This window comes from Wasmannia auropunctata, unplaced genomic scaffold (assembly GCF_000956235.1).
Source record: "Wasmannia auropunctata unplaced genomic scaffold, wasmannia.A_1.0 LD336043.1, whole genome shotgun sequence".
Classification (NCBI taxonomy): Eukaryota; Metazoa; Arthropoda; class Insecta; order Hymenoptera; family Formicidae; genus Wasmannia; species Wasmannia auropunctata.
In genome coordinates this window covers 963,481-974,067 of record NW_012026847.1, presented here as the reverse complement: position 1 = coordinate 974,067, position 10,587 = coordinate 963,481, and positions in this window count along the sequence as shown.

The window sequence follows — 10,587 nt, the reverse complement described above, 5'->3', positions numbered from 1 at the left end:
CTCTCTCTCTCTCTCTCTCTCTCTCTCTCTCTCTCTCTCTCTCTCTATCTCTCGTTTTCCCGCACTAATGCCACCGCTGGGATTTTAATCACGAGTTTCCACCCGGCGAACCGTGCGGTCCGTGTTTCTGCACGGTGATCCCTGCGAGACCGTTTTTCTTTTTTTTTTTTTGGCCGTCGCTCCGTAATTGCGACATTGTCGAATTCCTTCACACCTCGTATCGCGCCCTCGATGCCCTAATAATTCATCCTCGAAACCCGGTAACTTAACCAGCTGACGTGTAACGATATAATTTCCGAATTCACGCGACGTATCTCGGAATCGACAGAGGCCATCTGTCATCTCTGATAGAAGATCTATTGGCCGTTGTGTCACAGTTAAAAATTCGAAAAATACAACTTTCACAAGTTATTCTCGTTGGCGTCGTAATCGACATGAACTCGAATTTCTTTCGAAATAAGAGGTTTCTGTAACAGAAGGTTATAATAAGTGCGTATCAATTTTAATCTGTGACGCGAGGAGATCTTTCGGACAAATTGAAAGCCGCGTACGGTGTATTCGTCGCGGTCGAGTGACTCGGGAGGGCGCGTAAGGGTGTCGAGGTATGGCTTATGAATATTCAGAAATCGTGCGTGTCGTCGCTACGTGACGCATATATATTCGTAGGCAGCTGACACGAGGGTTTCAGGCCGGGCCGAAGGAAGGAAGGAAGGTGGTATCGGGGTCGCAAGGGGCGCAGAATAGCGGGGTCTGAAAGGATAGAGTGCTGATGATAGCAGATAAGGTACGCCATGTCTTGCCTATCGGTCTTGCCCCCCCCCCCTCCCTCCCGTTCTCGGGTTACAAGAAGGGGGAATCGCCGATAATCCGCTTACGCACAGCGGACAGATAAACTGTTTATTATTACTTTCGCTCGTCGTGCTGATATATATACGGCTGTGATATCTGCCGTTGGATATGGGGCTGCCCGAGAATCAACGGATGTGCTTTTGGCCACGGATATTAGCAGCTGGACTAAGATGAATGGCGATTCTCTTGGTGGCGAAGCATTCATGGTGATAGAGCTATTTATTCGAGATTAGTTATTCGAAATTAAAAAAGTTTACCGAACTGGAGAATATAAATAAATAACAATAAGCATATTTTTATAAATTTAATTTTAAATAAACTTTATCGCAACAGCTATTAAATTTTAGGATTATTTTATTTCTCAGAGTGTTGAGTACTTAAAATATAAAAAGATATGATAAATAAAAAAAGATGACTTTGGAGTTTATCATAAGAGCATGTGATTAGGAGATTCCGTTGCTGATTTTGGGACGCCCTGTATAATACAGTCGGGGCAAAGACACGATTCTCGATATCAGTCAGTCAGTCAGCAAGTCAGTCAGCTGCATTCTCACCCTTGCGTGTCATAAAATCCATTTTCCCGCTTCTGGAAGGGACGAGATTCGGAAGCTTCGGAGGAAGGGCCGCACGAGGATCCGCCGCGTAATCCACTTTTATTACTTTTCAGTCAGCGTGGGGAGTATAAGAGATATTCTCCACTTACCCGGGATTACTTCCAGTGGAGTCTGGAGCAAACGAAGGAAAATATTTCTACGCTCCGACTCTATTATTTTTATTCCCGGTAGTTAATTGTGCGAGTATCTTAGCCTCAGGTATAAAAGTCTTAAATGATCATTTTGTATCAGTTAATAACGTCCTTCTCACGTAAAATAAAGAAGAACAAATTGGAGTATTGTTAAATTCAAATTACTACTTTAATGAAGGGCTTAATCATTTAATTATTGTTATTGCGTAAATTATTGTTAATGCAGAACTAATATAGTTTTCAAAAAAACAAAATCAGGAAAAAAGGGGCTAATGAGAGTCAACGCGGTACTTGATGCGTAAAAAAATCCTACAATAATAGTACTTCAATTCAGTCACTTGCGTGTGTGGCGATTGTGGCGCGAAAGGCTGCTTGTCAGCTTTCAGTGCCAAAGACCCAGGTTTAAATCCACCCAGAACACTGTAACTCAGGCACTACAAGATGTAGGTATTCCTATCCGCCATCTTGGTTCCAGCTAAGTGGACAAATGTAACTTCCAAGTTTGCTCCGCAATAAAGTTAGAAATTATTAATTATTATTTTTTATTTTATTATTGCAATTTACTGCAACGCAGCAAATCTTGATTGTAATGTACATTTACTTCGTCAGACTATACGTATAAACTCATCACGTATTAGTTGCTTTTCATTTACACCAAAACTCAGATAATTCTCATTTATAACATCATAAATCATTGAATGTATATGTTCCTTTTTATTGTAATAAGTGAGATTCAACTGAATTTTTACTTATAATCTGCATAAAGCTCGAAATCGTATGCTTTACTGAGTCTAACTCACATTAAAAGTGAGGTATAAACCTATACTTTTATATAACTTTTTACCAAAGTAAACAAGTAATGACATTATTATCTGAGTACAAAAATACTCACATAACTTTAGATTCAGTATCATTTATGTGGAAAGTAACTATTTAACCAATTGCAACCAAGATGGCGGATAAGAATACCTACATCTTATAATGCCTTACTGTAACTCTAAATCGATTTAAATCGATTATGGGAAGCGATCTCCACCTCTCGGAAGGCAAAGGCAAACGACCGAGAGTAATATTGCGCGGGAAAGTCTCTTCTAACAGGCCGTTCGCGACTGGCGTTAAAAACTGTAGGGCCCATATATATCTGCGGATATATGTAGAAAAGATCGCCTACACGCTGACAAGTGGTATGGCACGCGAAGAAGAATCATTTGCTTGTCAACATGGTACTATTCTTGGTGCGTAAAAAATTCAATAATTATTATTAATACTTCAGTATATTTATTTTGTCTTGTATAAAGGTAAAGTAAATAAATTGAAGTCTTTTTAAAATTGTTGGATTTTTTTTTCATGCATCAAGTACCGTGTTGATTCTCATTAGCCCCTTTCTTCCTTACTTTGTTTTTTTTTTAGAATTCGAGAATTCGTTAGTTTTTTTGTTTTTAACAGGTTTCATTAAAATTGTTATTTCTTCAATAATGATCATACTGTTAGAATTTGGCAAATTGTTTACCTGTTTAATTGAATAAGGATATATTTTATATATTATAGCTTGTATTTTATATTTTTCTATGTTATTAAATTTCGCTTCTATGATGATGATTGCCTTTTCCAATTTTGCTTGATATAGAAACTGATGATAAATCCGAACAAGTGTAGAATTGAAACCTTTTCCTTTTGTTCCTTTTATATTTGCGATTCTTTGTGCTTTATTGAGATATAGAATTGGATTTTATCCACTTAGTTACGAATAATAAGGACTCGACGATAAAAACGCGCAATATCTCTGGAAATGTTGTTGCACGGAGCGTCCAGAATCGAGTATGTGAACGTGTCCGTACATCACTTCCGCCTCCGTTATTGGTTAATCAAATAACAGGACCTCTTCATTAGTCCTTGCCGAAATTTACCGTCGAAATTCGTAATACCAGCCAGATGGCTCGAACCTCATCGAGCTCTTCTGGTCCATGTCTAATGTACGAACGATGTTATCCACTTACGCCCAAAACCAGCTTACTAACGTTAACGTTACTCCTTTGTAAATAAAATTGCAATTTTTAGCGGAAAAGGGAGAAAAATCGCTGAATATTAATAGCAATCACCTTTTCTTTATTGCGATATTTTACGAGGCGACAAAACACTTTGAACTCACAATACAGGATAAGAGAGCGTTAATATCCTAAGCGCATAGAAGCGCAATTTTTCTCCCTGAAAAAAACGATGAAAACTGTTTCTTTGATTCCAAATAGGGCGAGAGATGGTGTCGGGTGAGAGTTACAATCAGGGATGGATTAAGTTGAGAAGGGCGTCTTATTTAAATTTATGTGAGCGCAATGCGAGGGTGTGGTATGGACTTCTGAGATATGCACTTGTCATAAAATATATTGGTTTGCTTGATCAGCAAATTTTATTCCTACGGATCTAAAGAAATAATCATTTTACCGTGTAGAACACTACACGGAAAGAACAATTTTGCTGAACCCAGATCTGAAAATAATTTTTGTTCAATAATCAAAATAATTTTGTGCGAAAGTCAAAATGATTGCTAGAATATCAAAATGTTCTATAGCTTATCAGTTTTAACATTCCAACAAATTATTTTGATGATTCAACAAAAAATTATTTTCAGATCTATTTTTAGCAAAATTTTTAGATCTTTCAACAAAATCGTTCTTTCTGTGTAAGATATTTTTTTAAATATTATTTAAGAGGATTTTATTTTTTAAATTAGAAGAGTTTACAATATTCCCCTCATTTAAATTTGGAATAGAAATTAATTACTGGAATTAGCTAAATTGTATGTATTTAACCGTTTAACATAATCGTTTATCATAACGTACAGCGGAGGCTGTATATTCACACACATACACACAATTGATTTAGATTAATTGATTATTTATTAATTTAACTGTATTAATTAATTGTAGTGGATATTCGTAGCAAGCTGTTAAACGTGGCGTTTGTGTTGTACGGCTGCCGCTGCCGCGTTTACGTGCACGTGAATCAACACAAAATTGTCGTTTGCGGCCTGTTAGGATGGAGTCATAACGCGATGAAGTAATGGTTGCGGCGGTGATTAAACGCGACGTACGAGCACTTGGTGTAACGGTTAACGGTATCGACAATCTGCACGGGAGATGATGACTCGATACAATCGCAAAGCGATTGATTATTCCCCGACTGCGTGCCGCAAAACGATTCTTGACCGCGATCTCGCGTGTGCGATCGAGATGTAACGAACGTCGATGGGAACGATTACAATAGGTTAATTGGTTTATTGCTCGTCAGGGCCGCGTTGCCAAATGGAATGAAAATGTTTATGACGGATGTATATACCACGCGGCATGCCAATTTGCATGTAGACACTCGCGCATTTCCGCTTTTGAGGATTCAATGAGGTATCCCCCGTTCCGAAAGTGAGGCGTGAAATCAAACTTTTTCAAGTGCAAAATTCACATTCCCGATGGTGTTGTTTGAAAAATACTTTGAGATTAAACGATATTTAAACAATAACAAAAAAAATGATAACAAGAGCTGGATTTTTAAATTTTATTAATTAACAGTTAACGTTCGATTTTAATTAACACTTTAATGTTTTCGCTCGTGAATATTTTTTTAATAGATACTTCTAAGATTTCTTTTTTGTGAAGGAGCTATGAGATTATCTCCCACTGTGAGATTATGATAGAGTAGTAACATTTTTCGACGATTATAGGGGTGGTGAAAAACTTTGGCGTGAATCATAGTACCGGGTATACAGAAAATAGACGGGAAAGTGGCACAGCAGGCGGACGCACACAGAGGCAGCTATATAAGTGGGTATGCAGTCAATGGTGAAAAATGGTAGGGGGAAGGTCGTCGGAAATACGATTAGATGCCTTTGACACAAAGAAGTCGATGATCTCATTTGGAACCCGTAGAAATGATTCAAGGAATCTACTCGGCTTCGTTCGGCTCTTCTTCTCGTTATGCCCGTTCGGTCTTATTCCGCCTCGTTAATTATCGAGACGCGCAATAATTTCTGCCCGTGTATGTACGGGCGTGTGTATGTCGAGGGCGTATCGTACATATCGATCTCTCATCAATGCCGATTGCAAAATCCATTCCTGTTACTCCAGCCGCGAAACGTACCTTACAGAGGCAACATTACAAAGCACGCATTACCGTCGCCGTTCATGGAGCTGGTAATTAATGTTCCACGCGACGTTAATTAAATTCGCGTTCTTAATTAAATCGCGAGGGCTATTTCTCTCCATGTGATCGAGCCCGGCGGCCGCGGCGGCGCAAAGTGAGCTACGGCCAACCAGTGGTTAAGTACCATGAATTGTAACATCGTCAAATCGACATTTGAGTATACTTTACTAATTATCCGCCGCGAGTGAATTTGAACGTTTGAAACGCTCGCGCGCAGAAACGCTCCGGTGCAGGGGTCGGTCGTATTTAAAATAACATTATTTAAAATATATAGGGGAGTACAGCGTAATTTGGTTAACTTAACAAAAAAATTAACAAAAATTAGCAAAAATTAATACATCTATTCAGCTCTAGGCTCATGTTGCAAAGTGAGCTAATATACAATGACAATTTAATGTCAAAAACAACTGTCCAGTGCGAACTGTAGCGCTCAAAAAATGTTGTTGATCAAATTACGCTACTTTACTCTATTTTAAATAACAAAAAGTAAAAGAGTTATTTAGTATTTATTATTTTAAATAGCTTTTTCTGATCTATTTTATGTTTAATATTTTAAATATGTTTTTGGAATCTTTTTTATATTTTTCTCTCATTTTAAATAAGTCGTGTTTCTGGAATTTATTTTATATTTGTTATTTTAAATAAGTTATATCAGTTACTTTACTGACTTCTGCTTATCAGGGATCGGTCGTATTTAAAAAACATTATTTAAAATATGTATTTTAAATAAAAAAAAGAATTATTTAATATTTATCATTCTAAATAATTTCTCCTGATCTATTTCTTATTTAATATTTTAAATATGTTTTTGGAATCTATTTTATATTTTTCAATTTTAAATAAGTCGTAACAGTTTTTTATTGGTCCCTGCGATATTTTATTTTAAATAAGTTTCTGGAATCTATTTTATATTTGTTATTTTAAATAAGTTGTATCAGTTATTTTACCGATCTCTGCTCCGATGAGATTTATTAAACAGCGATTTGCTATGCGCTTATAACTAAATATTTAATTACCCCAATGATTTATTTCACTATGGTAATTGTGCCGGATTTAGGCGAACAAATCCTCACTTAACGTAATTAAATCATTAAATCATATGACTAAATATTCATATTTGGCAGTTGTCCAATTTATGAAATTGCGTACGCGCGTAAGTTCTTCGAGATCGTTCTTTTTTTTTAGACGGAATAAAATTAAATAAGTTTTAATAACTTTCCTACGAGACAGAGGTACACATGTACGACTGTCGTTAAATCGAACGCTACGAAAAAAAATTGTCAAAACGAATGTAATTCCAAAGCTCACACGACCGAGAGAAGAGTCGACATATCGTGAAAGGACCAAGGAGGGATATTGAAAAAGAAACGCGCTCCTTTCACGGTACGCCTTTTCGGGGGCAGCCGTGCAAGTACGACAAGCACGCCGTTCTCCGCGAGCTCCACGGGACTCCTGCGGCTCAAGAGGGCCACGGTAAGGATCTTGTAAGTCGCATGGAGAAGTACGAAAGAGGCGGAGAGACGTACCACGGTCGCGTGCCTCGCGCCGAGGTTAACTAGGACTGTTTATTGTTCGAGTCCCGAAGCGCTTGACTTCATTAGCCGGAATTGCAGCGCGCGGCTTCCCCAGCCGGGGAAGAGATCCGACGGGGAAGAGGCTAACTAAGAAGAAGTTGCAGAAGAAACCCTGCGTCTTCTCGGTGTTCCGTTAATTAATTAAACGAAGGAGCCGGAACTCAGACACGTTGCATTAGACCTGGGTATCAGGTGCGCCAAAGCAGCCGGACTGTGTTAATTTTGTAAATTCGGAATGTTGCGCGTTATTATCGAGCGTAGACGACCCTCTCTTTGACTGGCAGAAATAATTAACGTCTACAGTTAAATGTCATATTTACAGAAATAATCGTTATGACGTATAGCCGCCAGAATGACCTTTGCTTACTTATGCTAACTATGCATAAAGTACTTTAAAAAAATTACGAAAAACTTAATACACGCAATATAAAATATTTACAAAAATTTCTATCTGTATAAAAGAAAAATATTTTAATCAAGTCTAACATCTCTTTAAATTTTTAATGAACGTGATATTACTTATTATATATTTTTTTCAGAGAAGAAAACGTGATTCTTTTGGATTGCTCAGATAACACGCTAGTTATATAAAGATATTATATAAAGAATATCGTAAGCGAGACTAAGAATGTCGTTATAAGCAGAAATTATTTTCATCATTCAATACCTTCCGAGTTCGAACGATAAGCATCTCCTGGCAATGCCTGAATTCATCCCCGTTCATCGCTATTCTTCTATCCCCGGGTTCCCCATGGACCCCCCGCGGGTTGTGAGTCAGAAGTCGTGTAACGGGAGGGAGACGCTGCACACGAGAAGGTGTGTAGTCCGACCGATTTGGCTGGCGTTACGACGCGACGCCCCGTCCATACTGAGTTATGGCATCCATAACTAGCACCCACGTCTTTCATTAACCCCGGCATTGTCGCGTGCACCGCGGCCGCGTTGTTAAAGGGGCACGGGGAGTTTCGGTCGCGAAGGGGACCGTAAGCGGGATACCTATTTGTTTTTGCTCCGTTCGTATTTGCCTGCCATATGTTCCCTCGCTGCACGCTCGAACATCGTCCAGGATCACGGAGGATGCAGGATATTACTACGATGCTCGATACAGCTTTACAGATTAGGATGGCGTCATGATATCTTATAACTTTACCGTTTCTTAATAATGCTTATACATATCACATAATCTTTTATTATGCGTTTGTTTTAAAATCCCTACTGATACATTATATGTCACGTAGATTTATCACTGAAATTTTATATAAATCGTGTCCACGTCAACATTTATTGTAGAAATAAAATATATGATGAAGCAAAGCGTTTTCACATTTTGTGATAAAAATATCGCCGACGTGACACGATGGCTATATTTATTTTTCGTCACAGGATACAGTCAGACATTTTTCCCATCATTGCACTTACAATTTCTATAAATTTTCATAAAATTAATGATACCTATTGCGTAATTTATTAATTTTTCGAGGAAATTGATAATCCTTTGTTAAATATACATGTTGTGAGAAAACAGTAGTTACAATCAGTTGTTAGCTTGCTGTATATGACGACAAATGACATAACCATTTGCATGCTGACCGCATGTGTGAAAATTGACGCCAACAGTAACCCGTTCGATAACAAACAACATCGATCATAATTCTGTGTGGACTACTTTGTCACGTTTGTTGAAAGGACAGAGATGGGCATTCAGTATAAACGAGCGTAGAAAGTGCAGATAAACGATATCGATCGATCATACGTTTGTGAAAGGAAATCTGTCTGAAGGCATGACGTGCGAAAACTGGTTGGCAATACCCTGATTATATTAAAACCATTACGCCAGTTCTCTTAATCAGGAAATTTTAATCGTACAGAGAAAGAATATATATAGAGAAAAATTAATAATATATGAATTTATATAAAAAAGAAAACATTATTTTGGTACGTAAAATATCAGACCACTCGCAATTACTTTTTTAAACGTTTATAATGTTTTGTAAATCTTTGTATTATTACGTCATAGATATAATATCACAGTATTCTATATAAATAAATTGTCTGATCCTTCATGTAATGAAAATTACCAATGAATGAGATTGATTGGATTTTTCCTTAAAATATTATCGGACATTATAGTTTTGCATAATGTGAGTTTGCAATAAATTGAGAATGCGCATTTGCGAAGTGAAAATGACGAGCGTAAAATGATCCGTGATATTTCGGATCCGATATTTCGGATTTGTAAGCTTCTAATGCATCTTTGTTAATCAGTAAATACTACCTGATTAGATTACGTGTTTAGTCCAACGATTATAGCATTATTCCATCGGTATAATTCCGTTTATTTTCGATAAAGTATAATTTAATGGAATTAAACTTGGTTTGAACGGTTGTAGTACGTAATCCGTTATACGTGCATTATAATTCACATTAGCGAAATTAAACAGTATGAAACCGCAAAAGGAAATAGCACAATTAACACTACATGTTATTTAATTCTGTCATTGCATGCTTGCATGCTTGGTACCGACGTTGTGTTTAACGTTGTGTTTTGTAAAACACGAACAAAATGTACAGTCTATTTTCTGCATTGTTTTTTTATTTATATATATACGAACTGGTACGCCATTAAAAATATTAAAAAATATATTAAATGTATACACACGTGCGCGCATACACACACACACACACACACACGCACGCGCGCGCGCGCAGGAAGAAAAATTTCAATTGTCAATATTAGTATTCATAAGAATGATTGATGATGATAATATTCTTAAATCTAAGTGAACAGCTCGCGGAGCAACACAATTCCCCTGTACGATTTCCAACTAATTTCGTTCCTGTGTGTGAACGTCTTACGTTTCCGAGGGAAGTTTAGATGCTTTGAAATGAGGAGGAGTGGGGATAGTGCAGTTGTCAAGGTGGACCGAAATGTGCAAACCGGTTGCAGGCCTCAGATAGTATATAAAGTGTTCAAGAAGACGCTTTTAGCGTTATCTGCAGTTGTATCATTTCTTGTGATCAGTTTGTTCTCCACATAATTTCGACCAACATTAACCATACATACGTGGTCCAACACTGGCCTATATTGTATTGGTTATTGTTTTATATAATGGTGTTCGTATACGTATTGATTTGTTTGGCAATTTACTTCTTTTGGAAATGCTGCCCAAAAGTGTTTTTCATCAGAAGATTAGATGATTTACCAGGACCAAAGACATTACCACTTAT